Source organism: Sapajus apella, unplaced genomic scaffold (genome assembly GCF_009761245.1).
Source record: "Sapajus apella isolate SASKATOON/1434 unplaced genomic scaffold, GSC_monkey_1.0 scaffold6, whole genome shotgun sequence".
Taxonomy (NCBI): domain Eukaryota; kingdom Metazoa; phylum Chordata; class Mammalia; order Primates; family Cebidae; genus Sapajus; species Sapajus apella.
The window spans coordinates 23,264,137-23,286,263 of NW_022436946.1; positions in this window are offsets into that span (position 1 = coordinate 23,264,137).

Genomic DNA, 22,127 nt, shown 5'->3' on the forward strand with positions numbered 1-22,127 from the left:
TACATGCGAACCTAGAGATGGTAGGGTATACTAGCATTCATTTATTTATCCTTACAACAGAGAATGGAGACATGCCCAAGTTCACATAGGTAGCAAGTTTCAGGGCTCAGATCCCAAATTCAGTCTGAGGGAACATTCAAGAGTCCATGTGTTTTTATCCATGTCAGATTGCCTCACAAGGTATTGTAGGCAGTCTCTAAGGTGATCCTTAATGATTCTTTATCTACTGATATTTGTGCCATTGTGTAATCCCTTCTTGTGTGTGGGCTTGGCCCTACTAATGCCCTTCAAATGAATGAAAAATGGCAAAAGGGATGTAATGTCACTTCCGAAATAAGGGAACAAAGAGAAGGTGTCTCCCAAGCGTGGTACTCCCTCTCTTTCTCTTTTACCCACTCACTCTGAGGAAAGCCAGTTGCCATATTGGGAGCTGTACTATGTGAAGGCCCACATGGCAAGGAGCTGATGTTTCAGTTAAGAGGCAGAAGGACTGAAGACCAGTCAGCAGCCATATGAGTGAGGCTAAAAGCAGATTCTCTCTTGAGGAACCTCGAAATGACTACAGCCCAGCCAACACTTCAATTGCAGCTGTGAGAGAGCCTGAGCCAGAGATATCCAGTTTAGATATAGCCTGATTCTTGAATCCCTGGAATTGTGCGATAATAAATGTTTGTTTTTTCAGGCTACTAAGTTTTGGGGTGATTTGTTTCAGATCAATATGTAAGTAATACACTACACTAAAGCAAAACAAGTCTGCGGGAAAGAATTACATGAACTCAACTAGACCAGTACCTGTCTCTTACCAGGTACCAGGTGTGCTCTGAACATTGTCCCTATTTTGTGCTAATTTCACAGCCAACCGCATTCCTAATGAAGTTGATGCCCACTCTATATATGCATTATGTTGTACTAGATCCAAAACTACTTTTTTCTTAAACATTTTAGAAGGGTATACTTCTCTTTTTTTCCCTGTTGGTGTTCACAACCATGGCTATTAAAATGTAAATATGTAGTCATAATAACTATGGATTTTTTTTATCCCTATTTTATAGAAAAAAAACTGAAGCTAGTTTATAAGATTTTGGAAGTCTGGAGTCATGACTTTTATTCACCAATAATATATTTTGGATACAGCTCATATGGTTTACATACTGAGTATTTATATCAAATGCCTTCTTATCGGCAATTTAATTATGTTTAGGATTAAAATTAATAAATATAAGCCACAGTCCAATTTCAATTTCCTTGCCTCCAGGACACAACACTTTAAGAGATTATCACATCCAGTTTGGCCAAAAGAATCTTTTCATAAGTGTTCATGTGTTCTTGCCTCCACCAAAGTTGGAGTTCCCTCTAAATGTTCATGCACTAATACACAATCCTCACATAGTATGTAGAACTCTTTTTACAAACAATAAGCAAAATAACAATAAGTTTAGAATCCAATTGAAACTTAATAAAATATTATCATTAGTTATAAGAGCAAATATTTTGAGCAGGCAAATGAGTTTGCTAGTTAAAATTTTATTACATAGCGAACTATTCATTGTAATGTCTGAGATAAGATGTTAACAGATTATGCAGGATTGTCAAAATGTGTAAAAACTCAGGAAATTTTAACTGAGAAAAACTTCCTCCTAAGGAGTAAAAGGTTGACGTAATTTCAATATACCAGCAACATTTAGAAAAGTTGACTTTATTTTTCAAGAATAATAATAGGCATTATACACAAGCATGCTCTCCATTAAAATGTAGTTAGTTCTAGCCTTTTCTCATTGTGGCACATACTGTTGTTTGTATCCTAATGCAACAGCCATCTTGGCTTTATACCCCAAGCTCTCAATTTTTTACTGGGCTCATGGTTACTGGGTCTTTCTTTCAACTAGGTGTGACGCATTGCCTCTGTTCACACCAAAAGTTTGCAAGGAGAAAATCTAAAGAACTACTAGTGAATGTCCTTAGTTGAATTGCCCAAATGTAAATAGCATACCACACTCTATGAATATTGTCACAAAATTCAGCACTACTCTTTTCCAGTGAGTCTCAATGGTAAACTATTCCATATGAGTGTTGTCTCTGATTTCTCACTTTTATCTGTCGCAACACACTCTATAACTGCTATTTTAGAGGCCTAAAAGATGGCGAGTCACCAAAACTACACACTTACTGGGTGGATCTGAATTAATATTCACTTCAATTATCTGGGAGCATGGCTTCCATATTACAATCAAAGACTTGAACATAATAGCCTGGGAAAATTCTCTAATATGTGAAAAGAAAAATAAAAACTTTAAAAAATATAATTTAAAGCTTCTTTGGGGAATAAAATTTGAACTAAAGTCTAGTCAGACTCCATAGCACAAAGTGATAATTTTTTTATTTTAGTGATATTCTACTTGGGAAAATGAGCATGATTTTCCACAGGCTTTTTAAGATATTTAAACAGTAATAGCTTATGACATAGTATAAATACAGAGATAACTAAATAATAGTTTCAGTCTAATTTTGCTGGCAGTTTCTTCTGAAATTTCAAAGTGCTCTTAGAGAAACCCACATTATGTTTTCCTTTTTCAATAGCTAAAGATTAAATACATACTGACGGCTCTGTTTATTAAGATTTTAAATTGTCTTTAATATGATTTCTATAAATATCTGGCTTTATACTTCTATTTGCTTAAAATTGGATCTGGTTTTATTCTTATTTCTTCTCTTATTTTTTCATGTATCTGGAAATTATGCAACAGCCTTGTCCCAGGCAGCAAATCCATTTGTCCTCTGGTAAAGACTGTGGCACTGCATCACAGCGTTTTGTGCCAGTTTTAGTCTCCTGGGCCTTTTCAGTTTACATTCCTTATTCAAAGAGATGCCAGGAAACCAGCAAGAAAGCATTTATTAAATTGGACAGGGAGACATTACAGAAATGAAGGCACTGGATAGATGAGTATTTATCTTTACTAGGCCCCAGCAGCAAGGCTTGTTCAGATGACCAGTTATCGCTTGGTTTGATGTTCACACTACTTTCTTCTGCCTTAGGACGCTGCAGTCCCCAAATTAGAGAAAGGACTGTGAACATATTGGAGACATCTAACCATTTCTGGAAATGTGTGAGTAGAGACAAAGCCATGAAGTTTTAAAATAAAATCACAACACAAATCTATGGAAGGAAGACAAGAAAGTAATGTTTAGCAAATCAAAGTGCAAGACTTCCTAAGATATTTTGGGCTTAACTCCTTACCACAAGTTAGGAACTGTATGAAAAATACTTTACCTGTTTTCTATAGCAGGGATAAAGCTGGCATGGCAATGTTAATTTTTCTTGGCTTTGGTGGGCTTCTACGGCTCAGCTTTAACAGACCTTTGCTAACAGAAAAACTGGAAATTCCACCTCACTGATCCAGGAAGTTCTAGGCATCTGATACTGTCAGTTATTCCTTACTTGCTAGCACTGAAAACAAAGTCATATTTTGTAAAATTAGAAATTATGAATCTGCATCTCTTTAGCATCACTTTTAACCACAGATATACTTAGACTCCTGTATTTGGAAAGCAAATACTTCCTGGCCTTTGGGAAGATCCTTGACATAATTTCTCCCTTTTCAGTCCAAGCATATTTGGTGTCAGGAAAGCTGAGGTTAAGCAGTTCTGACAAGTAAATACATGGAGTCAGGTAAAGAATGTTGCTTTCTATTCTTTGACTTCTGATGTATCTCCTAGGGCCACTAGGGAGAGATGTTTGATTTTTAAAAATGCTTTGGTTGGTAATTTTGAGATTTCTTTGCAATGTTTACTCTCAATCTCATTTCTGTAGTCAAGTAATTTGCAAACCTTGTATACTTTGGCTTCAGGAAACTTGAGGGAAAATATCTTTAATTGGTACTGGCAGAAATTTGTAGCATAAGCTTTCTGTAGTGTCAAAATTAAATATTTTCCAGGAACTCACAACTAGATTGAAAGCTCATGAAAGACAAGGACTGAATCTAATACATTCTTGTGTGTTGTCCAAAATGCTTATTATGTGCCTAAGTTCATTAGTTACCTATGAAATACGAGTCATATAAGAGGAAATTTATTGTTATCAGATTATAACCAGAGCTTTTCACAGGGTAAAAGAAAAAGGCATCTTATGTTGTTTATTACTTGAACATTCCAACTCAGAATTAGTTCATCAATTAATTCTTCCATTCATTCAATAAAAATGCATGGACTTCCTCTGATGTAAAAACAAAACTAAACAAATAAAACCAAATTTAAAGTGTATTAATTTAGGGAAGGGCAGTTTAAAGAAGTATAAGATACAGTCTCACTCCACAGACTTTTAAATTCAGTTAAAAAATGATTATTTGTGAAAAATAGAAATTAGACAAATTGAAGTGCCTTGGGTTCTATAAAACATTCCATTAAAAAAGATAAATGACAGAATACACACAAATCTCCTATATCTAAATGATATAGGAATATAAGTGCATATCAATGGCAGAATATAAAATATTGGATTTAGAAACAGTATTTTATATTTATATTTACATATGTGTAGAAGTAGGGGTCAATTTTGACTTATACACAGGTGTACAGTAGCTAGAACCTAAGAAAAGAAAGACCAGATGTGTATAAATAGGAAAATGGTTCCTCATGGAAGACAGAGATGCTGTGGCTGTTTTTAGTAGGTAAGCACCTTCGTTTGAGTCTGGTAAGCTCCACTGCCTCTATCTCACAAATTGCTCCTGAAGATGAAACATGCTCATGCACATCCTCAGAATACTGGAGATCGGAAGCAAGGAAAACTAGCTCTTTTTCAAAGGTTATTGAACCCTGAGTTTAAGAATCTTTGGGTCAAGTAGCTAATTAATATCATCTGACCTAATTGTGAGGAAAAAGATATTGATTATATATATAAAAAAATAGCAATTTGTTCCTTTCCTCTTCTTTCTTGTAGTGACTTTAATCTTCATTCATAGTCCAATTCTTGCAGGCAGATTTGAAAAGCAGCTCCTTATGAACAGTAAGGTACAATGCAATATGATGCATATAGGTTCAGATAAAGTAAAAGGTAGACATAGAGAAGCATCCAAGTGTAGAAACCCCTGTGTCTTCCATTGCACAAATCACTAATTCACTGTGAGAACTTGATCAGCAGTAGTGAGGGTTCCCAGAAGAAATCACTTTCATTCCCACCATTCTCAATCCCTTTTTACCCCTCTAGGAAAATATACCTAATCTACATTCCAAGATGCAAAATATTAGTATAGTCATCAAAAATCCCCTCTTGCTTCATGCCATCACTCTGAGGGTGGGAAAGTGAGCTCAGGGAAATGCTTATGAAATTCTCTGGAATGCAGCTAAATATAGGAAAACATGAGTTACATTGCCCCATGTAAGTAGTAACTCACTGGGGGGAAAAAATGGTGTCTGAAACCACAGAGTATTTGATGATTCTTAAATTTGGCAGTAAAATCATGAGATCCCAGCGCCTGATTTTTTGTAGGATCCTTATTATGAAGATGAGGGTTAAAAATCTTTAGTTTCCTTAAGTTATTGGGCAAGATTTTCTCTAAATGTGATGTAGTTTAATTAAATACTCATTTTCAGAACTTTAAGTTAATGTCAGACACACATAGCAACATAATATTAATACCACCAGAACTGGTGAAAAGAAGGAAAGTTCTTGAAAAATGTGTACTCTGCCAGGTAAAAGATCTTTCATCTCTTTCCTCTTTCCTTTCTATAATCCATTATCATATAAACTTCCATAATGTGTATGTGTGTGTGTGTGTGTGTGTGTGTGTAAAACAAGGAAAACAAAAAAATTCTCCTTTATATTTTCACAGTTAGACAAAAGTATACCTTTATGAGGGTTGTTATCTCTACTTCATATATATAAACAACTTGCATATTTCATTTCTTCAAAGAAATAAAACATTCATAAAAGTAGGTGCTAAGTCAGTTCTACATACACTCCTGTACTCTGCATTGCACTCATAGTGTGGCCATATGGTAACTAATTATGTAGTATATGGGATCTAGAAGAGAAGGAGCCCATTTCAAAGCAGGTGGTGAGAGATAGAGGCACCCTATTAATGCTGTAGAGGATGCTATAGAAGAAAGGAGAGCAGGCAGATCAGCCTGCAGGGTGATTGTTAGACCACAATAAAAGAGGGCATGGAAAACAGCAGTCAGAAAATAAGGTAAAAACGAAAAGGAGCAGGGAGTTTTATTTATAATGAAGGGAGAGGTTGTCATGGAGAATTTATGTTTAGAGGTATATGAAAGAGGGTTTGGATATTCTGACTCCAGAGTGGATAAAATAAAGGTCTGGAGGTGGAAGTAGATTGATGACTGAAAAATAGGCTTTGTGTTGGACAGTAGTGAAAAGAAGGTTGATTAAGTAAGGAAACACCAGATAATGAATCATCATGAATACCAGGCTGAACAGATTTAACTTGATATTATAAGAAATAGGAAATGATTGACATAGCATTTAGGAAGTGTCTTTTTTTTAAATCATACACTTTATAGATATACAGACTGAGCAGCACCCAGTTTTGATATTTATGGCTATCTTACCTGATTCTGGACAATTTCTTGAATTCCTCTGATGTTCAATTTTTCTCTTCTGTAAATAATATGTCTTTACTGTAGTATTGTATTAAATGTGCTTACTTATGCAAATCGTCTGGTTTATTTTAACAAGTGCACAATGACTATTAGGTCATTCTTTCTTTCTTCCATTTGCTTGCTGTTTTGGAAAGTGGAACATTAGGACAACTGACTAAATAGTCAATGAGAAATGTTAGAGATTAAGTTGAGTAATAAATTTAAAATGAATTTAGAAATATTCAGTAAATAAAAATGTAGAGAATGGAAATACTTTAATATGCTTGGTGATTAATGGACATTATTAATAATTTACCATTGTCTCTAAGGCAGAACTTGATTGTAAATAACACAAGATAGTTAGCTCCTGTTCATTTCAACCTTAACAGTTATTTTATATGAATGCTGTTGACTGATCAGCGTCCTTGCTTGTTTAGAAAAGAAATGACAATATTTGGTTTCACAAATATTTTGAGTTCTATAAATTATCCTTTTCAATGACCATTTCTGTACTCTTTTGAGCGTTAACAAATTTAGAAAAGAGAACTATTCCTACTTTTCACACAAACATTTCACCATTAAGCAGGTGACCTGCTTTTAATAAATTTCAAGTTATTGTTGGCTGTAAATTCTGTCTCTGCAACTGAATGAATATTTGTGTGCATGCAAGTTCTGAAACCTAAACAGACTATAAAATGGTCCAAATCTTTTAGCAACTGCTTTTGTACATACAAATGGTGTTAAGAGCACCCAAAATATATTTCTAAACTTGTACACTATCTTTGTCATAGCATAATCTTCTATTGTTATAATTTCATTTAGCTAGGAGTGGAAATGATAGCAGAATTTAAATAGTAGGAAATTGGATGGGCCATCTGTATGATATGTAAGAACACTTTTGTCAACAACTACCATATTTTAGAAATCTCAGAGCACTGTGGAAAAGAAAACAAACTAGCAGGTTAATTCCATTAAATTAGAATGTTTTCTGGCATTAACCCAAATGAATTTACAACAAATATCATTGAAAGAAAGTCTTGATTTTCAATTTATCTTTCAGTGGTAAATTAGACTGTTTTGTCTCATCACTTGTTTTAAAAGAGTTGTTTTCGTGTTGAAAGATAAATATTTAAATCTGGCACTGATGTCTTTTACACAACCATTGTTGGAGAATCTGATATAAACCTTCACTACATGGTTATTGAAATACCTCTGGTCATCTCAATACCCAGTTATCTGAATTAATTTGTGGGGTGTACATGACATAAGCTGACATTACCATATTCTTTCCACTACTTTATGGAAATAGTACACAGAAATCACATTAAGTTATTAGTGGGTGCTAGGCACAGAAGGTTAGGGACCCATAAAAATGAAGACTCATGTGATCTCAGAAGAACAGCGATCAAGATATGAGCATCCTCAGTTCTTGAACAACATAACAATCCCTCATTACAGAAACTGTATAGGCCTAGCTCAATTGTCTTCTATTTGGATTACATGATGTTTCCTGATTTTTTTTTTTTACAATAAATCCCATTTACTAAATGCACTTTGAGAGGTCTGTTTTTAGTTATGTGACACCTGAGTTACATAAAGGTACTGAGTGTCACACAGATCTCCAATTTTTAATATCCTATAGTATGTCATAGAATAAATAAGGAAAATAGCAGAATCAAAATTTTATAAAAAATTATATGCATTGCTCTTAATCAGTTCTACCTATCTCTCTCATCTCCTTACCACCTGCCTTCTTCCTACACACAGACATATATACATATAGACACACACCATGGTTCTTGGAAATTTCCAGGGATATAAATTTGAAACAAGGTAGTCTTTTTGTGAAGGTCATGGAAAAGTCAATATATGGTGGGCCACTGTCACTCTCAATAAGATAAACACTGGAATCTTGAAAGAAATCATAGGGATCATCAATCAATTTATTACGTTCTAAATAATACATGAAAGTCCAATATGCATTAAATTTAGGGAGAACCTAGAAATCTTATGACTGGGATAGTTCTAATCTCCAGAATGTCTCTAACCCATGCTCCAGTTTAGAAAATTAAATGTGTCATGTGAGAGAAGCAAAGTAGGCAAAAGCTGTAAATCTTGTGAGAATGGAAAAATGTCTACTTTAGTTAACGGTTGTATACCCTACACTGTGCATAGAACCTGTGACATGATTAGTTCTTAAGCGTTTGTTGAGAAGCTAACTGAATGAGTCAATGGATGATGGGAAAAATTAGAAGTCAAATTTCTTTCTATAATCAGTAAATTGAAGAAAAATTTATTGAGAGAGACTCCATAAAATAATAAGCAAGGCATAGAACCTCCAGCCTCACATATTGCATATTAGGAAGCATTCATGGACTAACATATCCTACATCATTAATTATGGCTACTCCAAAATCTCCCCAAACTCTAGAGTTCCTTTATCTCCAAACATGATTAAACTATTAGAAAAATGTGTGTCTTTCACTCATTTGGGAAGGAGGGCTTTGTTACTGTATTAAAATCATAATCACAAGTCTAGTGGTTACTGAAAACTATTGTGATTGTCGTATAAGAGGAATGTTTTCAAATTTTTCCAGTAATGTGCTTGCAATTTTGAGTACTTAATGTGAGAAAGTCAGTTTGGTAAAGATACAAAATACTTGAATTTCTCTACTACAGCAAAGACCTTGAGGAAAAGTCTTGAGTTGTGCAAACAATTCATCTCAGTTGTTATCATCACTTAAAACATTTATACTAATGTAAAAACGCCAAGAAGAGATCATTTTCCTCTGTATTTGAATGTAAAATATCAGAAGGAAATTTTGTTTGGCTGTCTCTTCAAAGAACAAATCACTTGTGTGTAAACAACACCAGTCCAACAGAGGGAGCTAAGTGTACACATTGAGGGAGAGGGTAAAGATTATTAGATTATAGTCAGATATATATTTTATTGCCTAAATTCCAACGTAGTCCTCCCTCAGAAGGACCCATTGACCACAGTGAGGATAGAGAGTTGATTCCAAAGCCCACTGCCATGCCTTATCTCAGTATTAAATCTCTTTTCCACTCCTCCTTTTGCTCTTACTTTTCCTTTAGCTTCTCCTGCTTTCTTGATGCAAATTCTCTCTCTTATTTTCCTTTCCTCTGTGTCCTATATGCTAGGTCTGACAAGGACTTCCATGGCTATTCCACACAATGCAAATAAATGGCATGGAAAGACTTATAAAGTGCTAACCAAATAATATACGAATAAAAGATGTCTTGGGGATTCAAAGGGCTGGAAATGAATGATACTCTAAATGGATTAAAGTAAAATAAATATACACTAGAATTTTTAAAAATATACCAAAATCACTATTCTACATCAGCAAATCTAAAATGATTGATAATCAGAGGAGCCTTAATAACAGATCAAGAAAATATTCCAAAATAAACAAACAAAAATATAACTAATGAAAACCATGCTTTTGAGAATAAAGCTATATTTCAAATTTCTTACATTTTTATCATCATTTCACCTTTAATAACATTGAAACCTGAGCTATGGCCATCAAAGTAGAGATGGCAACTATTCTATGTCTTATACAATCCATATAAGAACAAGCATGTCTTTTCAAGACCCATTTTAGTAGAAGCTTACATATAAAATATATGTATGTGTACAAAAGTATAATCTTGGCATAAGGAAAGTTCTGGATAATTTTAAAGCAGACAAAGTTATTTATGTTCATATATTAACTAGTATTTTTATCACCATACTACCATTATTCATTCTTCTTCTCATCTTTCTTGATTAGTTTTCTCCTATGTGATACATAGGTTCCTAATGATTTTCTTCCTTATTTGGAATGCCTTCTCTACCTTTTTTACTCAAATATGTCCATTTTTAAAAGTTCAGATTAAGTTTCATCTCTTATAGTTTCCGGAGTTGATTGAGAATTTGGCCAGGCAGATACACAACTGGTAATCTAGAGGTGCTAGAAATCATAAGGATATACTAATGTACCTTCATGGAAAACATTTTTTAACTATTTGAAAGAAAGAAGCAATTTTATTTCTTAATGTCACTTGGTATGTAATTTTTAATTGTTTTATTAGTACAAATTTATGGGATACACATGAAATTTTGTTACATATATATAATCTATAGTGAACAAGTCAGGGTATTTTAGGTGTTCACTTGAGAACAATACATTTTGGTTAACTACAGTCACCCTCCTCTACTAACAAACACTGAATTGATTTTTTATTTATATGTAAATTTGTACTTTTAAATTCACTCCTCTTTGTCCTTCCTCTCCCCCTACTCAACCTTCCCAGTCTCTGTTCTCTATCTTTCCACCTCTACTTCCATATGATCAGAATTTTTAGCTGCCACATATAAGTGAGAGCATGTGATATTTGTCTTTTGTGCCTGGTTTACTTCACTTAAGAGAATGATCTTCAGTTTCATCCATGTTGATACAAACAACATGATTTTATTCCTTTTGATGGTCAAAAGAATTCCATTATATATATAATGGCCATAAAAAGGAATAAACACACACACACACACACACACACACACACACACACACACGCACACAAAACATACATAAACACCCCACATTTTCTTTATCCATTCATCCATTGGTGGACACTTAGGTTTATGATGTATTGGGAAATAATTTTTCTCTAAGACATTGAAGCAGAAGAACAACAAAAACAAATGGGGGACATAAGATAGATTGGACTGCAACAGTCATATAATGTTTAACAATAAACCTGAAGTTTCAGAGACACTCTGAGGTTGTCTGTTCTGTTTTCCTCTGTCATTTGCAAAGGTTCAATAAATATTTGTTGAATGCTGTGCTTTTTTCACTTTTCTATTGTTGTCTGTGGAAAGTTCTTTTTCTACTCCTTTTACAATAGCACTTTAGAGCCCCAGTGTATTAGTCTGTTTTCATGCTGCTGATAAAGACATGCACAAGACTGGGTGATTTATTAAAAAAAAGGGGGGGGATTTAATGGACTCATAGTTCCACAGGTCTGGGGATGCGTCACAATCATGGTGGAAGGTGAAAGGCACTTCTTACATGGCAGCAGGCAAGATAGAATGAGAACCAAACAAAAGGAGTTTTCCCTTATAAAACCATAAGCTCACATAAGACTTACTCACTATTCTGAGAACAATATGGGAGAAACTAATCCCATGATTCAAATATCTCCAACTGGGTCCCTTCCACACACATGGAAATTATGGGAGCTACAATTCAATATGAGATTTGCACAGTGCACTGCCAAATCACTTCATTCCACTCCTGGCCCCTCCAAAATCTCATGTCTTCATATTTCAAAAGCAGTCATGCCTTTCCAACAGTCCCCCAAAATGGGACTTTCTTAATTCATTTCAACATTAAATCAAAAGTCCACAGTCCAAAGTCTCATCTGAGACAAGGCAAGTCCCTTCAGCCTATGAGCCTGTAAAATCAAAAGCAAGTTAGTTATGTCCTAGATACAATCAGGGTACGTTATATACACCCAATCCAAATTGGAGAAATGGGCAAAAGCAAAGGGGCTATAGGGCCCATGTAAATCCAAAATCCAGCAGGGCAGCCAAATCTTAAAGCTCCAAATTGATGTCCTTTGACTCCATGTCTTACACCCAGGTCATGATTATGCAAGGGGTGGGTTCACATGGTCTTGAGAAGTTCCAGTCCTGTGGCTTCGCAGGGTACAGCCTCTCTCTCAGCTGCTTTCACAGGTTGGCATTAGGTGTCTGTGGCTTTTCCAAGCACATGGTGCAAGCTATCAGTGGATCTAATATTCTGGGGTCTGGAGGATGGTGGCTCTCTTCTCACAGCTCCGTTAGGCAGTGTCTCAGTGGGGTCTCTGTGTGGGGGTTTCAATTCTCTTTTATATATATACTTTAATTTCTGGGGTACATGTGCAGATCTTGCAGGATTGTTATGTAGGTATACATTTGCCATGGTGGTTTGCTGCCTCCATCCCCCCCGTCCCCTACATTAGGTATTTCTCCCAATGTTATCCTTCCCTAATCTCCCCACCCACTGCTATCCCTCTGCTAGCTCCCATCCCCCAACAGACCCCAGTGTGTGATGTTCCCATCCCTGTGCCCATGTGTTCTCATTGTTCAACACCCACCTATGAGTGAGAACATGTGGTGTTTTGTTTTCTGTTCTTGGGTCAGTTTGCTGAGAATAATGGTTTCCAGATTCATCCATGTCCCTGCAAAGGACATGAACTCATCCTTTTTTATGACTGTATAGTATTCCATGATGTATATGTGTCACAGTTTCTTTATTCAGTCTATCATTGATGGGCATTTGGGTTAATTCCATGTCTTTGCTATTGTAAACAATGCCACAATGAACATACATGTGCATGTGTCTTTAAAACAGAATGATTTATAATCCTTTGGGTATATACCCAGTAATGAGATTGCTGGGTCAAATAGTATCTCTATTTCTAGATCCTTGAGGAATGACCACACTGTCTTCCACAATGAAGACAGTGAGCTAATTTACACTCACAGTTGAACTAATTTACACTCCCACCAACAGTGTAAAAGTGTTCCTATTTCTCCACATCCTCCCCAGCATCTGTTGTCTCCAGATTTTTTAATGATCACAATTCTAACTGGCATGAGATTATATCTCAATGTGGTTTCGATTTGCATTTCTCTAATGACCAGTGATGATGAACATTTTTTCACATGTTTGTTGGGCGCATAAATGTCTTCTTTTGAAAAGTGCTTGTTCATATCTTTTGCCCACTTTTTGATGGGGTTGTTAATTTTTTTCTTGTAAATTAGTTTTAGTTCATTGTAGATTCTGGATATTAGCCGTTTTTCAGATGGGTAGATTGCAAAAAAATTTTTCCCATTCTGTTGGTTGCCAGTTCACTCTAATGATTGTTGGTTTTGCTGTGCAGAAGCTCTTATGTTTAATTAGATCCTATTTGTCTATTTTATTTTTTGTTGCTGTTGCTTTTGGTGTTTTAGTCATGAGGTCCTTGCCTATACCAATGTCCTGAATGGTATTGTCTAGGTTTTCTTCTTGGGTTTTTATGGTGTTAGGTCTTATATTTAAATCTTTAATCCATCTGGTGTTAACTTTTGTATAATGTGTAAGAAAGGGGTCCAGTTTCAGCTTTCTGCACATGGCTAGCCAGTTTTCCCAACACCATTTATTAAACAGGGAATCCTTTCCCCATTGCTTGTTTTTGTCAGAGTTGTCAAAAATCAGATGGTTGTAGACATTTGGCATTAATTCCAAGGCCATTGTTCTGTTCCACTGGGGGCTTCAATTCTACATGTCCCTTCTGTACTGCCCTAGCAGAGGTGCTCCATGAGGGCTCTGTACCTCCAGCAAACTTCTGCCTGGACATTCAGGCATTTCTATACATCCTATGAAATCTAGGTGGAAGGTCCCCTACTTACATTCTTGACTTCTGTGCATCCGCAGTCTCAACACCACCTGGAAGCTGCCAAGGCTTGGGGCTTGCACCTTCTGAAGCAATGGCTTGAACTACACCTTGGTTCATTTTAGTCATGGCTGGAGTGACTGGGACACTGGATACCAAGTCCCTAGGCAGTGCAGAGCAGAGGGGCCCTTGTGCCTGGCCCATGAAACCATTTTTTCCTCCTAAGCCTCTGGGCCTGTGGTGGGATGGGCTCCTGCAAAGGTCTCTGACATGCCCTGAAGACATTTTCCTTATTGTCTTGGTGATTAATGTTTGGCTCCTTGTTACTTATGCAAATTTCTGCAACCAGCTTGAATTTCTCCTCAGAAATGTTTTGTTTTTTTTTTTTCTGTTTTCATTGCATTGACAGCCTGCAAATTTTCTGAACTGTCATGCTCTGTTTCCTTTTTAAAACTGAATGCTTTTAATAGCGCCTAAGTCACTTATTGAATGTTTTGGTGCTTAGAAATTTTTTCTGCCAGATACCCTAAATCATTTCCCTTAAGTTCACAGTTCCACAAATATTTAGGGCAGTAGCAAAATGCCACAGGTCTCTTTGCTAAAACAGCAAGAATCTTATACCAGTTTCCAACAAGTTCCTCATCTCTGAGACCTCACCATGGATTTCATTGTCCATATCATTATCAGCATTTTTGTCAAAGCCATTCAACAAGTCTCTAGGGAGTTCCAAACTTTCCCACATTTTCCTATCTTCTTCTGCGCCCTCCAAAGTGTTCCAACCTCTGCCTGTTACCCAGTTCCAAAGTCATGTCCATGTTTTGGGGTATCTTTTCATCAGCACTCTACCCTATGGGTGCCAATTTACTGTATTAGTCTGTTTTCACACTGCTCATAAAGACATACCCAAGATGGGTGATTTATAAATAGGGAGAGGTTTAATGGACTCACAGTTCAATGTGGCTGGGGAGGCCTCACAATCATGGCAGAAGGTGAAAGTACTTCTTACATGGCAGCAGGCAAGACAGAATGAACACCAAGAGAAAGGGGTTTCCCCTTATAAAACCTTCAGATCCTGTGAGACTTATGCATTACCACAAGAACATTACGGGAGAAACCACACCTATGACTCAATTATCTCCCACTGGGTTCCTCCCACAATATGGAAAAATTATGGGAGCTACAACTCAAGCTGAGATTTGGGTGGGGATACAGCCAAACCATATCACACAAACTCTCTACAGAATTCTAGAATGCTAATACAAGAGGGGCAAAAGTTATTGTACACCGCCTAATATGAGAAAAGGTTAGGTAATGCCTTAAGTAAAATTCTCATTGAAAGTTAGACCTTGAGTTAGGGTTTTATATTATGTGGAAGCACATGAAAATGTCATATTTGAAGGTCAAAACTAGTAAATTATCAGCAATTTTATATAGGTAAACCCAATAGTTTTGTCTCACTTTTCATAATATCTGAAGTCTGACAGAAATTTTAATATAGGAAAATCAGTTTTGTCACCTCACTGAATCTCTCTCACACACACTCTCAATTTCTCCTACTGTTTCTTTTTTGTCTCCCTCTCCCCTACTCCTTTATTTTACTTCATTATTTTGATTTTTCCAGTTTCATCAATCAACCATCAGGCAAGCATTAATCGTGGGGTTTCATTTTCCACTCTAGTATACTAATGTACTGTCTATGATGGTGGAACTCAAATCTCTGACATCTGCTGGCTCAACACTTTGGCTCACTCTTAGCTTAGTTTCAAAGGCACCACAGTTGTTTTCTAACTAAATCAAATTTGGATATCCAGTCCTCTAGGATAACATCATAAATATTATCATTTTTGTATAATTAACACTAAACCATTTTTCATTAATATAATTCACATACCGAGGCAATTCAAGAAATCATGATATGACCCATCATGAATCTCTTTACCATAATTTATTTATTTATCTAAACATTTAATGTTAAAACAGAACATTCCTTCATCCATAAAAAAAATCATTTGCTGACAAGAATTTTTGCAAGACATTTAATACTTTTAAATCCAAGAGAAATATTTTTCTATAGTTTTTTTTTTTTTTTTTTTTTTTTTTGCATTTACAGTACATTTGAAGGAGTCTTTCTCAGATAAGGTCTGCATTTCTTTTCTATGCAACTTTCACACAGTTTTCAATTAAATAACATCATAACATGCTAAATCATTATGATGCTACTATTATTTTCAGATTTTTATCAAAGTAATTACAGATTTATTAAAATTCTCATAGATTAAAGATTATCCCCTTTATATAAGTTTGTATTAAAGTTTTAATTCAGAAAAAGGCATCATAAGCTTAAAAACAGCCTTAAATAAATTAGGAAGTAAATTTAGAATTTTTGAGTTTGGGTCATAGTCCTAGAAAACTTCCCAAATTCTGTTATCTACTTATTGTATATTATACTAATATATTTAGATAAAAAATATAAAATTATAGGGTACATACATGTAAATATAAATTGTATATACATATATAAATATAAATGACTATACATGTAAATAATTTATATATAAGAATATAGTGAATTAATCCATATAATTAATATTTAATAGAGCAACATACAACCAAAGTTTGGGTGTCAAAATTTGTCAAGAAAAATTTTTTTAAAATTTATTTTGGCACTCCCAGAATAATTAATATGTTTTGGACATCTACCATGTGCATGATTTATTTTTTAAAAAACACTTTTGGCCGGGCACAGTGGCTCACGCCTATAATCCCAGCACTTTGGGAGGCTGAGGCAGGCAGATCACGAGGTCAAGAGATCGAGATCATTCTGGCCAACGTGGTGAAAACATCTCTACTAAAAATACAAAAATTAGCTGGGCATGGTGGCATGTGCCTGTAGTCCCAGCTACTCAGTAGGCTGAGCCAGGAGAATCACATGAATACAGGAAGCTGAGGTTGCAGTGAGCTGAGATTGTGCCACTGCACTCCAGCCTAGCGACAGAGCAAGACTCTGTGTCAAAAAAAAAAAAAAAGCCATTTTTGCAACTCAGCGAAGAAAATTGTCTGTTTTACCTTAAAAAATATGAAGCTGACAATTTACCAGTAATAAACTGAATTCTTATTTGCTTTCTAAAATCTGCCCTGATTTTTCAATGGTCTTAAGTTGATCAATAGAGCTGAGAAAATTTGGTTTGTTAAAAAATAAGTCAGTATTGACATAAAGGGGAAAACTTTTGCCTTGGAAGTATTGAAAGTGGGAAGAAGATAAATACTAAATTCTAACCAACCCAAATTCTGGAAGAATGTGGTTGGGGATGAAGACTGAGAATACTCAGCATGTAATATGGAAAGAAATATCTTATTATTTTTAAAGCAGCTTCTTTAAATAGTTAAATTAGCTATTAAAAGTAGCATAAAATGAATGACACTTTAATTTAATGAATAATAATCTCAGAGTATTAAAGATAGTCGCATTTTGTATTTATTTTAAGGCATTTTGTAGCATAAATCATAGAATCATCATAATACATTTAAAATCTCTATTAGAATTGAAATGGGGTTTTTAGAGTGGTTGTCTATATATAAAGAAAATACAAAGACAGTAAATATCATCCAACCTTTTAATAGGTATCACACAGTGAAATACTACTCCAAAATGTATATATGCTTCAAATATGTAGAATTTTATCTGTCAATTAAAAAAAATTAAAAAAATATTTTTTGAAATTAATTTCTTTTTTTTTTCAAAGATATGGCATTTAGAATACTTACATGTAGCCTCATTTACAGCTTGTGCTCTCCTTCTATTAAACAATGCTGTTCTTGATACTGGGTGTACAATATTGAATAGTGATCAGAAACAGACAGCATGTTTAAATATCTAAGTCATCTAATTAAAATAATTTTAATGAAATTAAAATTATAAAAACATTCATTATTAAGGAGACTGTCAGAAGCAATGTTACAAAATTTGCTATTACTTGCAAACATGTATTAATTTTCTTATGCATTATCTCACTTAATTGGAGTAGAGTAAATAGTCATCTACAAAGAGGTTAAATTTAAATGAGTGGAAAAAAATCCAAAGTTGGAGGAGGAACTTGAAATATAGCATTTTCCTTTCCTTTTCTTTTTTTTTTTGTATAGGATCTATTGGTTAATTTAACAACGAGCTTTTTCTCTTACTTTTACTCAATCTTTTCTTTTAAATGTCTTTATTCATTAACTGTGTTTCTTAGTAACAAGTCATTACTGAATAATAATTTTCGAGTTTGCTACAAACACTGCTTTAATTTCCTAGTAATCTGAGAAGACAACCACAGCTGCAATTTTGAGACAGCCAGTGATTCCTGATACTGGCAGTTTTCCTGAAAAGAAACAGGAAATAGAACTACTCCCACAAGTTTACCACAATCATTATCTCTAACAATAGCTGTCATAAGCTACAAAAAATAAGAAAATTCAGCTAAGTCTAGCCGTATAAAATTTTATAAATATTTTAATAAGAAGCTTTTAATGAAAATCAACACGTAAAACAGTTGTTTCTCATACTGGAGGGTGTATATTATTCAGGAAAATTCAAGTATATTCTCAGGGTCCATGAGTTTTCAAATTTGAGAATCACTAATTTAAATTAGTTAATGAAAACTTCTCATATTCAAAAATTGCTTAAAATTACATTATTTTGGAGGCAATTTATATTTAATTTATACAATAACATCAACATCACACTTAACCAGTATTTAAATGGAAAAAATTAAAATGATAAAACTGCATGTTTCACATTTGGGGAGAGATGAAACACTGCTTAACATTGTGCTTTTAGTTCATGTGTGATATGTACAAAAGTAAAGCAACTAAGTAGACCTACGTGCATGAGCTAATCTTTGTCTTGAAAAATTATTGATCTCAAGCAAAAATTGACTGGATAAAGACTGCATTTACAAGGAAATAAAATGTTTCACCAAGAAGAGTGTGAGAGGAGGTGATAGCAAGATCATGTAATAGAAAGTCCCAGGCTTTGTTTCCTGAGAGAAACACTGATTTAACAGCAATATATGGACCAGAAAACCTTTATAAGAGGTTCAGAATCCAGCTCAGATGAAGCAGTACTCCCAGGTAATGACAAACTGAGAACAGTTGCATTTAACAGGTCAGAAGAACAATTTTACTTTGCCCACATTACCTCCTCCCCCATGCCAACCCATCTCAGGACTAAGAAAGATTGCCTCCAACCTGTATGATTTCTTCCTCAGAGAATATAATGGAGTATGTATCCAATGTCTCAGGTTTTTGCACTGCCATAGGGACTGGTTTCTATCTTACCTCACACAAAATACTAATGGAACCAGTAGAGTTAAGGCTGGAGGCAGTTAAAAACAAAGAAAAGGAGAGTAAATCTTCCTGCACCCAAAGTGCTTTACAGGAGTGAGAAAAGTTGTGCAATGCTCAGACTTCTGCTCCCTGGAGGAAGGGAAGGTGAAGCATGCATCCAACATTACAGACTTTTGATGCACTGCCCTAGGGAGAAGGTGTAGACATCTGACTGCGGCACACTCAGTCCTATGAGAATGAGAGGAGTTGTACATCCTCATTCTTCCCCAGGAGAGAAGTTAGAAAAATATAGTGCACAGAGGTGTCAGAGACCCCTGGAATCTTTAGCTAGGTTGATTGGTGAAGGTCTTTCCTCACCAAAGCCTGTCTGTAAAAACAGGGAAAGGTGGCTGCTTCTTCAAGTGCTCATATACCATGCAAAATTACAAGACTCATGAAGAATCAGGAATATATGACACAACTAAAGAAACAAAATAACTGCAGTAAAATTTTAAGAAATCTTTAAATAAGCTTTACTTCCCCTTCTTTCTCTTCTCTTTCTGAGATATGCATATATTGGTTCATTTAATAATGTTTCATATGTCTCTTAATGTTTTCTTCATTTTCTTTTTTCATTCTTTGTTTCTTTTTCGTCCTCTGACTGGATAATTTTAAAACACCTGACTTCAAGTTCACTGAATCTTTCTTCTGCTTGTTCGGGCCCGCTGTTGAAGCTCTCTATTAAACGTTTTAGTTTAGTTACTATATTCTTTAGCCCGAGATTTTCTATTTGATATTTTTAATGGTTTCTAGCTCTGTTGATAGTCTCATATTATTTACGTATTATTTATCCGATTGCTTTAGCTGTCTTCCTGTGTTGTCTTACAGCTCACTGAGCTTTAAGGCCATAATTTTTAATTGTCAAGCAGTTCATACATATCCATTTCTTTAGGTGGTTACTAGAAAGTGATTTTGTTACTTTAGTTTTATCATATATTGCAAATTCTTCATGTTTCTTGTAAATTTGCATTGGTATTGAGCAACTGAAGAACAGCCACCATTCCCAGTCTTTCCAGGCTGGCTTAAAAACCTCCACCAATCAGCCTGGTTACAAATTTTAGGAGCCCCTGAAAGCTTTGTGCACACTTCACTCCTTTATCTCCCTCCTGCTGGAGGAAGTCTCAGAGAGGTGCACCTTCTCCAAATGGCTTAAATTTCCCAAATCTTGGAAGAGAAATCAACAGCCAGATTCATGAAGTCAAAGGGATGCCAAATAGGAGAAGAAATCTACACTGAGATACATTATAGTTATATTTTCCAAAGTCAAAGACCAAGAGAGAACAACAACAAAAAAAGAAACAACAAAAAAAGAAAATTACCACATACAAAGGAACACCATCAGACTATCAGCAGACTTTCTAACAGAAACCTTGCAGGCCAAAAAAAAAGTGGAATGATACATTCAAAGAATCGAAAGAAAAAAGTTGCCAACCAACAATGTCATACCTGATAAAAACTATGCTTCAAAAATGAAGAAAAGATACAGAATTCCTAGGCAAACAAAAGCAGAATGAGTTTATTACCAAATTTACTTTACAAAAAAAGAGAAAAAGATGCTGATGCTAGTAGGAATTGTTCAAGTTGAAATGGAAGGACTCTCAAGAGCAGCACCAAAGCATATGAAAGTATAAAACTCACAAATAAAGGTAAATATATAGACAGATGCAGAATATACCAATGCTATAATGGTGGCATTGGTGGCTCACACAACTTTTAGCTAAATCTCTCACCAATCAGCAAGCTCCAGAGAACATTCCTAGTCAGTAATGGGATCAGTTTTTTTGATTCAATAAAAACACTGCTTCTTTTGAATATAACCTAAGGGCCACTCTTCTCCCAAACCCCTAACCTTGCCTATTTCCTTTGTTTAATAAGGTTCTGCATTTACCTATGCAATTTTTATTTGCTTTTGTTTTTCAGGTTTAAATTATGATTTCTGCTAACTCAACGAACACATGGGTAACCTCTACCTTTCATATATATATTTCTATATATATGTGAAACACATATATATTTCTATATATATGTGTAACACATATATATTTCTATATATGTGAAACACATATAACCTATACACATATATGCATAGATATTTATTTCTCCATCTAGCAATTATATATTTTGAGCTAACCTAACAACTCTTTTCCTTATAAACACAGAGAAATGTGCACAAAATACTACAAAACTTAACACAAACACTGAGCTAGAACAGTTGATACTAGAAACATAAACTAGAATAAATAGAATTACATTTTTGGAAACAGATGCTAAATACCTTTTTTTGTGATATTATATTACATATGGCCCCTAAGAGCTATCAAACACGGAGAAAACCTCTAACAGGTAAGTACTGGGACTTTAATCTCACATATAGCGAGGTGGTAGGTGTAGAATTGATATATCTATAGAAAATGTAGGGTCCTTGGAGGGATACCTTTCAGTGAAAAAGAACCAGAAAAAAACTTTGACCACCAAAACTTTATTTGTTGCTAATAGAGGATATGGATGAATAAAACCTCTTGTTGAAAAATTAAAACTCCAAACCTGTACCGTACACAGGTTTGCATTCCAAAATTTACATTAATGTCATGGTGCTTGACACCTCAAGCCAAAAAATATTAGTGAGAAACTAGTCCCAGTCCTATGAATTTCTCTAGCGCTAGAAGATGGAAATGTAAAAAAATAAATAATATTATACTAGTTTATGGTTCAGATCATTCCTAGAAGGGAAAAATCCCCATTGA